The sequence below is a fragment of the Hordeum vulgare genome, chromosome 6H (genome assembly GCF_904849725.1).
Source record: "Hordeum vulgare subsp. vulgare chromosome 6H, MorexV3_pseudomolecules_assembly, whole genome shotgun sequence".
Lineage (NCBI taxonomy): Eukaryota > Viridiplantae > Streptophyta > Magnoliopsida > Poales > Poaceae > Hordeum > Hordeum vulgare.
This window is the reverse complement of record NC_058523.1, coordinates 86,094,935-86,108,530: the sequence shown is the minus strand read 5'-3', so window position 1 is coordinate 86,108,530 and position 13,596 is coordinate 86,094,935.

Genomic DNA, 13,596 nt, shown 5'->3' with positions numbered 1-13,596 from the left:
AGCAACAAGTTTTCATTCTGCGTACTATATATAGCTGCTAATTTGGGAACCTTTGATCTTTTTATTGTTGCTTAAGAATTAAATCTGCAAATGATTGCTTGCATTATCAGTTGAATGTAGCTTGAGTTTTTGGTGTCAACTACTAGCCATTTTATTCCCTGAATGCTTAATAATAATGCTTAAACAAATTGTTTGTGGACATTTTGCAGCTGGGTACTTAGTAATATATCTTATTCCATTGCAGGTGCCAAGTTTTGGAGTCAAGGTGCTGTGACCGTGTGATATTGTGGTTATCTTGCTTCCCTAATTTCTGTTACTTGTGATTCTGTAAAATTTATGGTGTGGAACACTTATGTAAAGTTGTGAACTTGTATGGTAGTCTATGTTGTATACGGTAGTGCTCATTGCCAGTGCTCATCACCTTGTAAATAATAAAATCCTGGGAGTAATTTGTTTGTTGTAGGTTTTGATTTGTGCATCTACTAATTCTTGTCGATCTGAACACAATCGTGGATCTGAAGCAAGTGATCATGTGGCTGGTAGGCTGGTAGTTTTAGTTAACCTAAAGAAAGTGTGTATGGTCGTTTGTTTGTTATTAACTATTAATGTAGATAGTCTATTGTTAGTAACTCATCTTTTACTTTAATCCATATTTTTTACGGCATCACTAGCCTGTTATTGCATCAAGCTTGATTGGCCCTGTTGTATAAGCTTGTTATATAAGTGCTTCTTCCTAGATATTAATTTAATATGTTGAGTTCTTGGTCCTGTTTATGGTGGTTTTGTTCCTGAAATTGATTGATAAAATATTAGTTAATTGTAGGATCATTCTACTTTATCCCCATTGTATCTCATTCGTGTTCATTCTGTTTTGCAAGCTATTAGGGCAACTTGGTACCATCAGCACATATATAGCCCCTCGAGATCAGCCTACAACCCCTCAAGATCAGCCATGACAAGGACGAAGCATCAGTCGTCTGGTATACAACTTGCTACTTATTTTACCGCTTGTATTATCAGCCATGTTAAGCTACCAGGATGCATGGGACATTGGGTGCAATACTGTTTGTTTGTAAGTTTCACACAAAATATAGTATTATGTGCCTGGGTGTGTCTATGTACTAGCTATAGAAATGTGCCTAGCTCATGCTTGTAATGTGGTAATTGAAATGTATTGTTTTAGTCCAAACAATTGGTTTATATTTTGCTTGTGCCATTAATTCACTAGGATTAAATAAAACTAAGATCTTATAGGATACCTTAGTTGTTTGAGTTGTCTTGCTTCCCTATGCAGTTCAACCATTCATCTAATGGTTATGTTTTCTTATTCATGTACAGAAGAACCCCTGACTGAGATCGAGAAGATTAGGGCTAGAACTATGATGAGGAACAACCGCATGTTCCAATCGCTAGGTCTTGGTGCGATAGTGTCAATGATTAGGAAGTCAAATGCACGTGAAGACGGTAGTGCAACTACTTGTGATGAATCGACATCTGCCATAACACAAGCTGGAAGCTCAGACTTCAACCCTAAAGATGATGTAGTTATTGATGGAGAGGAAGTTGATGACAAATTAGTGAAGAAGAAAGGAAAGGTGCAAACTCTATCTTGTTTGGGGTGGGAGTTGTATGTTGTGTGCTTTATTTTTTCGTACATTGTAGAATTTTCTTGTGATCTAATTCTGCCGTCCTTGCCTTCTATATGACACCCTGCAGGTTTCTAGGAAGAAGAAGTGTGCTAACAGAAACTGGAGGAAAGTTTCAGAAACATCTAGTCCAATGGCTCCAGGAAGGGTGTTAGCTCTATCTCCAGAAGGATCAAAGAGGCTTCTGACACCTGATGATGAACCAGTTGTGGCTAGACTCACTAGGCAGAAAGTAAGGGAGGATGTTGACAAGAGCCTGCTGCACAAGGGTCAAGGACCACTGCGAACTGATGATGAGTTGGCCTCCATGGAAGAAGGAAGCGGGATGTGCATGGACCTCAGCCTCGTTGCACCTTCTATGGTCAACAATCATGGCCATGAGTTGAACTTGACAGTCCTTTCTACAGAACCTGAGCAGCCAATGGGTGATGAAGGCATGTTCATCTAGTTTTCTTTTCTTACTAGTTCCTTTTCTAAATGTAAGCAATGCATGTATGGGTGACTACTAGTCTTGACTAATGTTTGAATGTATCCTTTTCAGGCGCTGTTGATGTGGTCAAGAGTTCTAGGAATGGCAAAGGGCTAGAAAAGTTGACACGTGCAATGGGAGCAAAGGTGAGAACTGAAAGCGCTGAAGGGATGAGGCGTCCGGAGAAGCCCGTGCAGGCTGCAAAGCTAGCATCTGAGGGTGGCCTCATTGCGAGAGCTCATATGCCACTGCTTCCTCACTTCAAGGAGTATAAAAAGAACCCAAGTCTTGTGCAGAATTATATAGGAAAAGTATCTGTAAGCTAACTATCTTGTTGTTGAATGTTTTCTTTATTCCCTGTTATTATACATCTCATATGATGGTTAATCTTGGTACTCATCTTGTTTGCTGCCTTTGTAGGCAAATTTTGAGATGGACACAGAATCAAGTGTCATTGAGTATGCATTCACTGATATCTTGAAGAATTCGTTGAGCAACAGACGCTATCATGTCAAGAAGGAGTACTTTGACAATGTCGAAGCAAGCAAGGATAGCATCAAGTCCCCTGTTTCTGACATAACGGATACTGAATGGCAAAGGCTGGACGAGCTGTGGTCAACTCCAAGACACAAGGTATGTAAATGCTTGACTATTGCTTTACCTTGCCCATGCAAACTGTGTGATTTGCTTTATTGTATGGAAGTGATGATCTGATGTGCACATATGTAGGAGACATGTGCCAATGACAAGGTTAATCGAACAAAAGTCAAGTCTGTGCAAAAAACTGGTTCAAGATGCTATGTTGCTCATGTGCATGCAACTGTAAGATCCAACACTGTTCTTCCTTTAGTTGTTTTCCTTTAGACATAAGCATCAATTTGTTGCAAAAGCTAATGGTTGGGCTGTTGTTGAAAACCATTTCAGCAAGAGCAAAGAAAGGGTGAAGTGTTATCTGCATTGGACATTTTCAAGGCAACATACAACAGCACCAAACATGGATTCTCAGAGGATGTTCAAGTTGCTATAGTAAGTAATCTTCCTTGGATTTGTTTCTGGCCTCATGTGTTATACCGTTGTATGCTCTAGGAGTGAAAAACATGGATTTGTTTCTGGATGAGCCACTATAAGTAGTATATGCATCAGCTCCTTTTGTGTCCAGCATTTTATTATAACATCCAGTAAAATGCCTGTTTAACTTTATATTATTACCCTGCTATGTGCTGATACATGCTTATACATGTAGTTTGCTGAGTCTAAAATAACAACCAGTAAAATAACAACCAGTATATGGATGAGTCTAAAATATCTTGATTGCTCGGGTTATCAGAATATGGAATGCCACACTTTTTATGTGCTGATACATGCTCCTCTCCCTGGTTCTATTAACATGAAATAAGTATTGCTGATACATGCTTGATTTGAGGAAAACATGTTCCTATCTTAGTTTTTGGAAGAATTATTCTTCATTATTCTTCATTAATTTCTGTATAAGTAGTTTTTGTATGTAGTTTCATTATTTCATTAGTTTCTGGTTTTATGTAGTTTCTGGTTTCATTAGTTTATGTATGTTATTTCTATATAAGTAGTTTCCTCTCCCTGGTTCTATTAACATGAAACCAGAAACTTATTCCTATCTTATTGGGAGATGGTATTGCCAAACTCTACTGGTTCTATTAACATGAAACAGAAATCTGGTTTCATTATGTCTGCTTATGTTCCTATCTTAGTTTCTGTATAAATATTGCCGATACATGCTTTCCTCATTATTGGGCGCTTATTTTGCTTTCTTTCTCATGGATTTAAACTATTTCTCAATGCATTCATTATCTTTCAGTCTGAGATGGAAGAGAAGATGACTGCTCCTGTAGAAGAAGGCGAAGAGCGAAAGTCTTCTATTTCAGTTGTTGCAGAAGTTCTGACCAAGCATCGCCCATCAAGCAAATTCTTGAAGAATGTTGGTCTGGAGCCAAACTCTACTAACAAGTCCAGCAAGTCAAATGCTGATGTCAATGCTCGTGTGCTGGATCTACAAGAGCAGCTCCAGATGTCGCGTCAAAGAACTGAAGTTATGCGTGAAGAGATGGATGTTATGAAGAGGAAGGCAACAGAAGCTGAAGCTGCACAAGCTGAACGCGACAAGTCCTATGAGCTGCTGCTCAAGAAGGCGGAAGAAAATGATGCGAAGTATGCTCAGTTGATGGCGTTGCTTGGAGCCAAAACAAGAAACTAGTTGGTTTTAGAATTAGATTTTGGTAGCAGTTCTTGTGCACTTGATAACTATGGTGTGGGCTGAAATTTATTTTGGTTGTGCTCAGATTTTGGTAGCAGTTCTTGTGCTACAGATTTAGGATCTGTATGGGCTCAGATTTAGGATCTGTATGTGCTATGCTATTTTTGGTGTGGGCTGAAATTTTTGGTTGTGCTACATACTTTGTGATGTGGGCTATATAATATCAGATTTTGGTTGTGCTTCATACTTTGTGATGTCGGCTGACTTTGTGATGTGGGCTGAGATGTTTTAGAATCTGTGTATGGGCTTCAAAGTTCCATGGGCTCAGATTTATGTGTATGGGCTTCGAATCTGTATGGGCTCAGATTTATTTGGACATAAAAGAAAAAAAAAGTTGTTGAATTCAAAAATGAAAAAGGCCAAAACTGAAAATGGATCAAATGTATTTGGGCATGAAAAGGCCAAGGCCCAAAAGAAGCCCAAATTAGAATGATAAAAAAAATTCGAAAAAAACTAAAGTGGCTGAAAATAGGCCAAGGCCCAAAAGAAGCCTAATAAAAAAATCCCAAAAAATATAAAACGAGCCCATGTGATCAATTGAAATGGGTTGGGCTGATTTCAGCCATGACGTTTTGATTTCGTCATAATTTTGCCACGTAGGACTGGGTTCGATTGTCAGCGACGATTTAGGATCGTCGTAAAGGTTACGACAATCGAGGAATCGTCGTAAAAGTTATGACGATTTTGATCAAAACGTCGTTGTTGTTCATTTGTGACGCTCCATTTTCGACGCTTGGTTTTCCGTCGTGAGTTCGTCGTAAATGAAAAATCGTGACGATGTAGCGACAAAAAAATAGCGTCGTGTACTAGCATATTCCTTGTAGTGCGCGCCCACGCACCTGTGTGCATGCCTGGCTCGCTCCGATGAGCTGGAGGGGGAGGATAAGCCTCCCCGGATTCGTTCCCATCCTGTCCCCCCCCCTCGCCATTCGCCCCCTGCGACTCTTCCCCTCGGCCGCCATTAAAGCCGAGCTCAAGCTCGAGCTCGCCGTCGCTCCAGCCCCTCTCCCTCTTGTCTGAGCCGCGCAGAAGCTCCACCTCGACCCCCTGAAGCTTCTCATCGAGCCACGCAAGCCCCTGAGCCCTACATCGCCGGATCCCCGTCATCTTCTACCTCAGATCATCGACGCTCATCACCTCTGTTCTCCCTCCTCGGGCCATCCCCGGGCCCGCTTTCGACGCGCTGCACTCCTAGTGAGCCTAGGGTCCTTTCCCCCTCGTTTTCCCCTTCGATTGCTTCCTCTAGCGCCTGATTTCACCGGAGCCCGATGAGGACCGCCGCGATAGCTCGTCGCGGGTGACCCTCCAGTGATCGGCCGATCGATCTGAAGCTACCATTAGCTTCAGCTCGACGAGTAGATGTTATAGGAGCTAAGCCCCGCGCGTTTTGCCCTCTGTTTCGATGACCCCCACCTAGCCCGAGCTCCGGCAGCCGCCGAGCTCAACGCCGGCATCAACTCCGGCCATTTCAGCCCCTGTAACCTGCAAAAATGGAACCGCGATAGAGTGGCCGATCGTCTGGTGCCTTCTGCCGCTCGTTTGGTCGCTGGAGTAGGAAACTCGAAGCCCTCCGTCGTCTGTGTGGTCGCCGGAGGCTCATCGCCGGTGAGATCCACCTCACCGCCGGTGGATTTGACTCCCCTGAGTCACTGGCAAGTGGGGCCAGCCCCCACGCGAATTAGGATTAGTCAAATAAAATAAAGTTATATTAAAACCCTAAACATTCACTGACATGTGGGTCCAGCACTGTTAAATAACTAATTAGATTTAAACTTAATCTAAAACTGGACAGAGTCACTGACTAGTGGGTCCCACTAGTCAGGTTTGACTTTCAACGGCCAGATTGACCTGCTGATGTCATGCTGATGCAATAAAACCTTTTTCTGTTTAAAAATAATTCAGAATAGGTTCAAAACTTTGGAAATTCATATAAAATTGAATATAACTCCAAATTGGACAAATAATATATGAACAATTATTAGAAAAAATCAATGAACACAATTGTGCTATTTTCATGCATGACAAACAAAGTTATAAAACAGCATCAGGTCAAATCAATTAAAGGAAGTTAATAAATAAATCATTTTAATTGGAATTTGAATTTGAATTCAAGCCAACACCAAACCAAAGATTTGACAAGCACATTAGCTCATGCTACATTACTTTTCAAGCCATGCTCATGCATCATATTGTTGCATATGAGTGTTATTGATTGTTGTAGTTATTCCAGTAGACTCCCCCCTCCGGATTCGACTGAATATCCGACTGATGGATATTACCCCTCCGCTGAGCAACAAGGCAAGCAACCATTTTGATCATCCCGATAAATCCCATGTTCTCGCTCCTGCTCTCACTTATTGCATTAGGTTAAAAAATGCTTTCATTGCTTTTACCACGTTAGTTGAACCCACTTCCTTTGCATGACCTGTCCTTGTCACAGTAAATAGCTGAACCTTGCAACCTAGCATACCTGGTAGATGCTTGAGCCCTGATGTGCCTTATCCTGCTATGCATGCTATGCTTAGAGTTGTGTATGGTCTATCATCTGGGTGATGAACAGGATCGTGAGAATGTGTTCTGTTAATAAAGGTTGTGTTTTGAACCTGATTTGGTAAAGGTATCGGTGAACGGCTATGTAGGAGTACATGGCGGGCTGTTTCACTGGAACCGTCCTTAGGAACTGAGTTCTGTGTATGTAATCCAAGACAAGATACTACAACATGCTGGGCCCTGAAATATGACCCCGCTTGACTTATTAATAGCTTAGTACTCGGTCCAGGAGTTGCAAATAGTTTCTGGTGTTTATAGTCATGTTGGAGGCCTTGCATGGTGCTGACCTTAGAGGTGGACTATGATGCGGTAGGCAGTGGCACGGTGTACCAAGTGGCACCCAGATGGTGGGCTTGGGAACCCTATGCACATCGTTTGGGGCCGTGGCGGAAATCTCGGCCGGACTTCCGTGCGTGTTACCCTCAGATAGGTGATAAACCTGGCCGACTCCCTCGCTAGGCTTCCACTTAAAGGTTGCCGAGGTGCATGACGTGCACATGGCGATAAGTGCGAGAGCGTGTCTGAAGAAGTACACCCCTGCAGGGTTATGATCTATTCGAATAGCCGCGTCCGCGAATATGGACTACTTGGAAACATATGTTGTTCATAGACAACTATAATGGCTACTCATAAAATTGTCAAGATAAGTGTGAGTTTCGTGGATGGCATTTCCGTAGGGAGATGGAAAGATTCCAGGATGGAGTATTGTTGTTGTGTTAGTGGACTCGTGTGCGAGAAAACAAAGTGGTCAAAGCTATTTGAAAATGTAAGTTTGCCTAGCCAAGAGTCAAATGCTGGCTTTCTGCATGAAACCCGGCCCACAACTCCTTGTTGATACATTGCATGAGTAGATAGATTGTCCTAAAGTCTTGCTGAGTACCTTTGTACTCACGTTTGCTTAATAACTTGTTGCAGAGGTTGTTAATGACCCTAAATGTGGGTTCTATCTAGACGTTGACGACGACGAGTAGCTGGCGTCCCAGCTACGATCTGGCCCTAGGTTGGGTCTGTAGATAGTCAGGCCATGTGCCTTTTACCTGTCCATCTGTCTGTACTTAGACAACTTTAATCTTCTGCTGGCTTGTAAAACTTGTTTGTATGACTTGTGATGATGGGTCGTGAGATCCCTATCTGTGTAATATTATGTGTGAGGCTCTTCCGAGCCTTCTAAATGAAGTCTGTATGTTTATTGTTACGTTGTGATGCCGTCGATGTATCTATGCATATCGGTATGCCATGCGTATGTGTGTTGTACTTCATATGTATGGGGTTCGAACACCTAGTCGTATGTGTTGGGTAACGTAGCATAAATTCAAAAAAATTCCTACGCATATTCAGATCTTCCTATGGAGAGACCAGCAACGAGAGAGGGGTGAGTGCATCTATATACCTTTGAAGATCGCTAAGCGGAAGTGTTGCTAGAACGCGGTTGATGGAGTCGTACTCGCAGCGATTCAGATCGCGGTGTGATTCTGATCTAGTGCCGAACGACGGCACCTCCGCGTTCAACACACGTGCAGCCCGGTGACGTCTCCCGCACCTTGATCTAGCAAGTAGGAGGGAGAGGTTGGGGAAGATCTCCGGCAGCACGACGGCGTGGTGTCGATGGAGAGACGAGGTCTCCCGGCAGGGCTTCGCCAAGCACCCGCACAGAGGAGGAGAAAGAAGAGCAGGGCTGCGCAGAGGCAGAGATAAAACTGTGTCTCAAAACAGCCCCAAACCTCAACTATATATAGGGGGAGAGGGAGGGGCGCAGTCCTTAGGGTTCCCACCCCCAAGGGGTGCGGCAGCCCCCATCTGCGCGAGGAGGAGGCGGCCAGGAGGGGAGGAGGGGTGTGGTGCACCCCTGGTGGGCCTTAGGCCCACCTGGCTTAGGGTTTGCCCCCCCCCCTTCCCTCTCCCCTGCGCCTTGGGCCCCTGGTGGCAGGCGCACCAGCCCACTCTGGGCTGGTTCCCTTCCACATTCTGGCCCATGTCACCTTTTGGAGCTGGTGGCCCCTCCCGGTGGACCTCTGGAACCCTATCTGGTGGTCCCGGTACGTTACCTGTGACGCCCGAAGCACTTCTGGTGTCTGAAACCATCCGTCCTATATATCAATCTTTATCTCCGGACCATTCCGGAGCTCCCCATGATGTCCGGCATCTCATACGGGACTCCGAACAACTTTTGATAACCACGTGTAACAATTCCCTATAACCCTAGCATCATCGAACCTTAAGTGTATAGACCCTACGGGTTCGGGAGACAGGTAGACATGACCGAGACACCTCTGTGGCCAATAACCATCAGTGGGGTCTGGATACCCATGGTGGACCCCACTTTCTCCACGATGATCTCATCAGATGAACCACGATGTCAAGGATTCAATCAATCCCGTATACAATTCCCTTTGTCTGTCGGTATAGAACTTGCCCGAGATTCGATCGTCGGTATACCTATACCTTGTTCAATCTCGTTACCGGTAAGTCTCTTTACTTGTTCCGTAGCACGTCATCGTGTGACTAACTCCTTAGTTACATTGAGCTCATGATGATGTTCTACCGAGTGGGCCCAGAGATACCTCTCCGTCACACGGAGTGACAAATCCCGATCTCGATTCGTACCAACCCAACAGACACTTTCGGAGGTACCCGTAGTGCACCTTTATAGTCACCCAGTTACGTTGTGAGGTTTGATACACCCAAAGCACTCCTACGGTATCCGGGAGTTGCACAATCTCACGGTCGAAGGAAAAGACACTTGACATTAGAAAAGCTTTAGCATACGAACAATACGATCTAGTGCTACGCTTAGGATTGGGTCTTGTCCATCACATCATTCTCCCAATGATGTGATCCCGTTATCAATGACATCTAATGCCCATCACCAAGAAACAATGATCATCTATTGACTAACGAGCTAGCCAACTAGAGGCTTGCTAGGGACACATTGTGATCTATTTATTCACACATGTATTACTGTTTCCTGTTAATACAATTATAGCATGAACAATAGACGATTATCATGAACAAGGAAATATGATAATAACCATTTTATTATTGCCTCTAGGTCATATTTCCAACAGTATGCCTTAGTAGCACTCCTTACGGGGAAATGTCCCATTGTGATTCCACCGAGCCATGGTACTTCGCTACTGCTCCGGACACATTGGTTGACCGGCATGTGTCCTTCTTTGCTGCTATGTCTGTCCCTTTGGGGAAATGTCACGCATTGTAATGGAGTCCATGTAGCTTGCTACGACTCGTCTACATTTTCTGATGACCGACACCTCCTTTGTTGGGTCATGTATGCATGTCCCTGTACGAAACTGCCGCTTGAGTTTATGACTAGACATGTCGATCCGGGTTCTTTGACATTGGAAGGCTAGCGACACAATTGTATACGCGAGTCAAAAGGCGCAAACGGTCCCGGCTAAGGTAAGGTTGCAGTCATGGGGATAACCGTGCGTGAGACCACAAAGAGATGTGATGTGTTACAGGCTGGAGTCCTATGGCTTAGGATCGGGTCCCGACAGCATTGGTACCGGAGCCTGACTGACTGTAGGATTACTAAGCCAAACTGGTCGAAGTTGAGTCTAGAATTGCTTTAGTTATATATAAGGGAATTGTTTGTGGAAGGGAACGTAAGACTCTTGTTTCTCTTCTTAAATTATTCTATTCTGGTCATCCTCGTCTTTTCTGCGGGGATTAAGAACTAGGTTACTTATCTTTCTCTCAGGACAGTGTATTACAGATCGGTGATTATAGGACAACGAGTCAAGAGTTACTCCGGGTTTCTTTTATTCCAAGGAAAATAAAGTAAGTTTTGATGACCATGGAATTGAACTTGATAGTTGAGTGGTTATGCTATCTTGTCTGTTCTGGGTTGTCTCAAAATTGTTTTTGAGCATTTACAGCCATTATGCTGCCCAATTTTGTCTTCAGAGCTCTAATGCTTTTGCATTACTCTCTATTTTCAGATGCCTGGCCATCCTTCCCGTCAGGTGGTCCGTCTGACTAGGTGCATTGATGTGCCGGGTCACACGGCCATGCTAGTCAGGATGATGTCAGTAGCCGGTTACCGCTGGTACCCACAGTACACACTTGAGGAGCAGTACCGGGATTTTAATCAGAGTCAGTATCTGTGCACCGTTAGGGTATTCCCAGATTATCCTGGAGCTAAGGATCCGATCCATTGGTCCTATGGATTGGGGGTTACTGTTGACATGGCAGTACAAGATGCTGCCTATTCAATGTTGACCATTATGAGGGCCAGACATGCGCTGCTACAGAATTCAGAGTTCTGCTATGTCCCTGCCTCTCAGCCAGGAGAAGAAGGATACCTCAGTGGGGTCTACTTTGATTCCTCTATGAAGGATCCGCTGCTGCAGTCCACCGCTGAGATGTTAAAGAATAGAGACAGGGATGCTCGTGCCCTTCGTATGGAGCTATATGCTACACATGTCCGTCTGCGGACGGCTTTCACACTGCTGGCACCTGTAGTCCAGACAGGGTATGGAGATATGGAGATGCTGAACCCTGTTAGGACCCATCTTCCGGCTCATGTTCACTGGCCTGCTATAGGAGGAGTCACCCCTCTTCGGGGACCTCCACTACCACCAGTCAGGGGACCAAGGCCACACCCGTGCCCTTACGGTTCCCAGGGGTCTCAGGCTTGAGTATTTCCTGATCCGCAGGTTGAGCTCCCAGGCCATGGAGGCAACCTTTATGAGATGTTCTATGCGGATGCCTGAATCCGTGAGTGGAAGAGTAGTATGGTAGTAGCTGTACTTCCACAGTCCTGTGTGTCTTGTGGAGTATGCTTGTGTCGTGAGATGAATTCCGGAGGCATAGATAAATAATGTATAGGAAGCCTGGAAAGCCTCTCATGAGTAGTATCATCTTTTTAGTAGTTTTCTCTTCGGTTAAGGTTGTACTGAACTATGTAATGGTGTGTATGAACCATGGTGTATATATAGCAGTTGCTTGTTACCATGTTGTTCGGAGGTTCATTTCCGCATTCCATGTGTTTAGTGCATTCTTAATCCATAGATGGTATTGATGTTGATTTTGGTCTAAGATGTGAGTTTGTTTGTTAGGATGGTGTTCACCAGGTTGAACCGTGCCCCTGCCCATGACCAGGGAGAGGGTAGTCAATCACCGCAAGAGGAACTCCCTCACCCGCCTTCTATTGCGAAAGTTATGCTTGAGGCGAAAATAAATAAAAGGGAGACAAACCGTCTGCTAGAGCATATTGAGAAAAATACGGCTCGTCAGCCGAGGAATGATGCAGTGTCCCTCAAGGACTTTGTGAAGCTGAATCCTTCGAAGTTCCTTCACTCCGTCGACCCCCTCGACGCTGATGACTAGTTGTGCAGTATATCGCGCAAGATTCACTCTCCCAATGTTTCTGAGGCCCACAAGGTGACCTTTGCGGTGTACTTTCTGGAAGGACCCGCTAATCTTTGATGGGAGAAATTTGAAGCTATGCGTCCTTGCTGCGGCAACAAAAGTCCTTCCCTGGCGCATAGGAATTCTTCTTGTTACTTCTCTGGTTTGCGTTGGTTTTTCCCTTGAAGAGGAAAGGGTGATGCAGCACAGGAGCAGTAAGTATTTCCCGCAGTTTGAGAACCAAGGTATCGATCCACAAGGAGGGCCTCGTCAAGTCCAAAGTACCAGCGCAAACACAAACAAACTTGCACCCAATGCTTCAAATGGGTTGTCAATCCCTTCAAGATTGTTTGCAAAGTGAGATCTGAAGGCGGAAAGTGCAACGAAGTAAAAAGTGTAAGGCTGAAAATATGGTGTGGAGTATACCCTCGGGGCCATAGTCTTCACTAGAGGCTTCATTCATAATAGCAAATATCACGGTGGGTGAACAAATTACTGTCGAGAAATTGATAGAACCGCGCAAAGTCATGACAATATCTAAGGCAATGATCTAGCATATAGGCATCACGTCCGAGACAAGTAGACCGATACTTTCTGCATCTACTACTATTACTCCACACATCAACCACTATCCAACATGCATCTAGTGTATTGAGTTCATGACGAACAGAGTAATGCTTTAAGCAAGATGACATAATGTAGAGGGATAATATCAAACCAATGATGAAAACCCCATTTTTTACCCTTGATGGCAACAACATGATACCTGCCTCGCTACCCCTTTTGTCACTGGGTGAGGTCACCGCATGGTATGAACCCAAAACCAAGCACTTCTCCCATTGCAAGAATCATAGATCTAGTTGGCCAAACAAAACCCACAACTCGAAGAGAATTACAAGGATATGAAATCATGCATAAGAGAGATCAGAAGAAACTCAAATAAGATTCATAGATAATCTGATCATAAATCCACAATTCATCGGATCTCGACAAACACACCGCAAAAGAAGATTACATCGGATAGATCTCCATGAAAATCATGGAGAACTTTGTATTGAACATCCAAGGGAGAGAAGAAGCCATCTAGTTACTAGCTATGGACCCGTAGGTCTATGGTGAACTACTCATGCATCATCGGAGAGGTCATGGTGTTGATGAAGAAGCCCTCCGTGTCCAAATCCCCCCTCCGGCAAGGCATCAGGACGTGCCCCAGATGGGATCTTGCGGAGACAGAAGCTTGCGGCGGCGGAAAAGTAATTGCGATCGTCTCT